Source organism: Agelaius phoeniceus, chromosome 7 (assembly GCF_051311805.1).
Source record: "Agelaius phoeniceus isolate bAgePho1 chromosome 7, bAgePho1.hap1, whole genome shotgun sequence".
NCBI lineage: Eukaryota > Metazoa > Chordata > Aves > Passeriformes > Icteridae > Agelaius > Agelaius phoeniceus.
The window spans coordinates 32,773,843-32,778,828 of NC_135271.1; positions in this window are offsets into that span (position 1 = coordinate 32,773,843).

Sequence of the window (4,986 nt, forward strand, 5' to 3'; positions counted from 1 at the left end):
TTGACTAGGATTTGTTCTGAAGACATTCAAGGATGAAAGAACAAAAAGCACAGCTGAAACAACAAGTACTAGCAACAGAAATTAATATTGTAACACCTATTTTAATCCTTTGAAAATAAAAGCACATAAGCAGTAATCAAACTTGGTCTACTTCTGGATAGGATCTGTTAAGGCACTGGAAAAATACTACAGTGAAAGCTGTAGGATTGCACATGGCCTCACATTACCAGTGAATCAGTAACACCCAGCAGAAAACTAGCACATGCAATATTAGCATCTTCTGCTACAGATCAGAAACAGAACCGAATCAATTAAGCTAACAAATGGATAACACAGTGCCCATTACACTCAGCATAAATCAATACCATGCATGAAGCAAAGAAACTGTGAATACTTCACAAAAACAACTCTAAATATAACATAAATATAAGCCTGCCAAACATGCCTCTGTGGCCTTACCTTTTGTTCTCTGAATACTGAATGCCTTCAGGCAAGCTGATGACCAGTAAGTTATCAGTCACTTGTGCCTTACTTTCTTGCCTCTAGTTCTCCTATTTCTCTTTAGATCCTTTCATCTAAAATCTTCTACAGCAATACTTCAAGCAAATCCCAATTTTAGTAGCTTCCTCCTCACTCAAATTCTAGCTCATACCCAGTAGACAATCAAGGAAACACAAGTGACTCATGTTCAACCTCCTTTCTCCTCCAATAAAGGTAGTCCAGCAGGTAAAAATGTGGTATCCCCTTTAATCCTAGACCCTTAGGTATACAGAAGCACAGTTAGTGGCCAACCCACAGGCTGTCACAGCACTCACCTTCGAGTAATTCAAATATTAAGCAACCATTTATTCTCTTAATTACTTTTCCAATTACAGTAAAGAAACTACAGTAGAGCTGCTGTGATTCAAAAGTACACAAGGAAAAAACTTCCAAGCTTCTAGAAAGATGAAAGAAACTTCTAGGAAAGCAAAAAACCAGTTCTTTTTTGACTCATATACTTTAGCTGAAGAGTTACAGGGTGTAACACAGCAAGACAGTTCCCAGTTCAGAATCATGAGTTCTTAGTGTGGTTCTCTAAAAGCAGTGTGCCTGCTCTCTAGGTTTCATTGTGGCTATTTTGAACTAGAAGAATTTCAGTTTTGATTTTCCCAGCTACAGATCTCATAAGTTAATGAGTCAGAGAGGCAAACAGTGAGTTTACATTTCAAACTTGTGATAAGAAAAATTCATTTGTAAAACTTCAATTTCTCCTAGTTGGTTTTATGTGAGACTTAAAAAAACAGTAAATTATTTATCACAACCAACTAGCCAGTTGGAGTTCAAGATTTTGTTTTCCCTCCATATGCTTCCTTTGACCATTACAGTGCAGGACAGGAGGCAGAGAAGGTTATCACGTAAGACTGAAGCCTCAGGATCCTCAATGAGAACCATCAACAAAAAAGCTACCAACACTACCTACACAAGACTTATCAATGATAAGCTTAAAGACTCTGTTTCTCCAAAACAGATTATGATACCTTCAACTTGCAAGAGAGGAAAAGCTGTACTGATAACTTCCAGGTCAGTTGTACAGCTTTTGTCCACTAACTTCACAAATACTACAGGTTCTTATGAAGACCAGCTTACAAGTTTTAGGATATAAGCATTTTCCTCAAACCATAATGCCTTTGAGTAGCTCCTGTAAAGCTCTATACACCCTTACAGGAGACCAGGTGCTTGGTATTTATTAAGCTCACCAGCTAAGCAACACAGGCCGACTGCCCACAGCTGTCATATTAGGAGGATGCACTCCCCTGTAGTCCTGATTGTTCTTGCAGGGGGCACAATATAGCTGGACAGTTTCTGTTCATTGCTCACATGCATCACTAAACATTTCTCAAAAAAAAATTTTTTTAAATGGTCTGTAATCTCTTTCTGGAAGACTGTTATGTATCTGACAACTAAATTAATTTGCTGTTGAAAACATTAGCCCTTTTTAATATCTTTGCCTCAAAGACAAAGACACTATTATAAAGTAAAAGGGTACTGACCTTTTTACAAAGGACTAAAGAATCTGGCATTAAAGCGTCATGTGATTATAACAATCATTCCTTACAAAGAATGCTCTTTTTTTCTGTTTTATTACTTCATTTAGAGATAAAAGGAAATGTAGTCTTCTTTATATGTCAATTTGCATCACATGACTTATTTTTCTAGGCCTACTTTTTGTCTAATCTTATATCTTTGATCTTATATGGTTTCAGATGATACAGACATTCTTGGAGTACACAAAGAGCTTATAGTATTGACTCTTCTTTGGTTTTTGTTAATGCCTCAATATATTTAACGCTTGTGAAAGATGACAATGGTATCATTAGCATTTAGAAATCTAGTTCTCAAGCAGTAAAACTGGCAAAGCAGAAGTTGCAACGGTGTAGGCTTCTCCACAAAGCTCTGCCAACACCGTTCAACACCATCTCATCCTATTATTTATTACAGTGTGTACACCTTGCCCAGTGGGAATGGCAGGCATGTTTGGACGTAGTTTCCTGGATCATTCTTGGAGTTCTTTCAGGCAGCCATATTCATGTCACATGTGCCATTTTCCAATACCACTAGTACCATTGACATGAAGCAAAAACTTAGCACTACCTTCCCCAGCCACAAATTAATTTAAGATTTCAAAATGAATACATCTGATCATTCCAAATCATTATTGCTTATATTTTTCAGTCACTCTATTGATAATTCAATTTAAGCCATATTCTTTCTGTAGTCCTCCTTGTGGAAAGTGTTTTGCCATGGAAAATTTCTCAAGATACTCTCCTCTAAACAAAAACCACCCATTTACTTTGTCTGTTCTAGTTTTATTGTGATCACTCTTCCCAGCCAGCCTCACAATTCTGTGGATCTTCAGGATTCTCTTGCAGAATTTCTGCTCATAAGTACTAAAGGTACTAGTAAAGATTCCTTTTTGGTGTTTGTTGCTCTAACTCATTTTGGCCTCCTTAGTATGTTTCCGCATTTCATGAAAATTTATGGTTCTTTCTGTTTCCTTTTTTAGGCACAAAAAATTCCTTTGTGTCTATCCTTTTTGAATGTGCCATCTGTTTGTTTTGCTTTTTTTATAATTGTCTCCTGTGGTTTAATTGTGTTGGCATCCTTCAGAGCTTGATCCTGCCCCGCAACCACAGGGGTAAAAAATTGTACAAACTGTCCTACAGCAAACTCCCAAAGAATTACTTAATGTAAACAGTGGATTATGGACTTGCAGTGCACCCTGCAATTTTATTCACAATGTACTGCAAGTCTTAAGGCTAAGACTAAAACCAGTATTAAGCATTCTAGACAATAACCACATTCCAAAGCACAACAAGAAGCACAGAGCAATCCAAGAAATCAAAAACTACTCTCATAGTATAGGAAAAGCAACTCTGCTTTTCCCTATCTTTTGGGAACTGTCTATTCCTTTCCCTAATTCACTGTTACTATACTGAATTAAAACTATAGGTTTATAAACACTACTTGGAATCATGCCAGTGTGACCAATAGAAGTAAAATTTTAAATAAGTGGGTGCCACAATCAGGCACCAGCCCCCTTATGTACTAAGAGCTGCACAGTGGGAGCTTGACTTAATTTGTCAAAAAAAGGCCTGAAAGATGTATCTGATTAATTATAAGGCTATACAGGAGAAAGTATTTGCACAAAATAGAAATTCTTTTCTAAGGTAACTAATACATACTCCAAATAACAATTAAAACAAAATCACATTATTCAGGGCACTATTATAGTGCTCTAGATACAGAGGTGGGTGCTAGATACAGAGGCCTTGTGAGGAAATTGCTACAGTACTAAACATAGAGAGTCTGGTAGAAGACTATCTTGAAAACCTACTACATGGTTTATTACACTCTGCTTTGAAACAGCTTAATTCTCTGGTTTAATTCAGAATTCTTTGTACAGTCCGAGAAAGAAAATAACATTGCTACAAATCACAGGAATTGCATCTTAGGCCTCTCAAAGTTTCTTTGCTGAGTCATGTCATCTGACTAGTCACACACAAATACATGTCAGCTTGTAGCTTGTCATGGAGGATGATTAGAGATTTTTTTGAAGGAGCTGAAGCTAATGTGCTTAAGCTATTGAACAAAAATGTCATATATGCTCTTTATGTGCACTTTGTTCTCCATATTAAATCATATGCATCATAGATCTTTAAGGACAAAATTACTGATGCACACAGCACATGTGCTCCTTTAACCACCACAGTTTACCCCAGCAAAGGGTAATATAGGATTTCTTAAGACTATAGAAAGGAAATTAGCATGCTCTATTTTCTCTGCTATTTAGTTGTCATCTCTCAGGCATTTTTTCCCCATCATGATTTAATCTTGTTGAAAATTTTGGGTCCACATTCCGATGATGCCCTCCAGTAATTGGAGTAAGTTCCTAAAGTTAGGTAGATTTTATTTTACTCTTGTAGGCCCTACATTTTTTGTTTGGCAACACTTCACAAAATTAATTACTGCCTCCAATTTTTTATCAATGCCTACTACTTCCCACGGGTTTTGGTTTAAGATGTGTGTTTCTTTGTGTGGCTTGTTCCACATTTCCAAAGCATATTTCTGCTGGACACTGCTTGGTCTCAGCTCGATATCTAGCGACTAAACTTTCAGCACTGTCATTCTGCATCTTTTAATTAGTTTGGACTCTTCCCATACTTTGATTAGAACCTCAGTATGTTCTTTATCTGATTGATCACTCTTTACAGCAGATTACCCTCCCTGAGGAGAATAGCGAGGCCTTGCCAACAACACCGATATTGAAAAGCAACCACAAATTAGCAGCTGTGATATCGGACCTGGTTTTTGTTACACATCCCACCGAGAAAGCTTTACTGGTGCTATCGGGGTAAAGAGGGATTGGGTGAACTCGAAGTTTTACAAGTTGAAGGCAGAGAAGCGCTTACTTTCTGGAATGTTTCCAGTGAAGGGACCGCCCGGAGG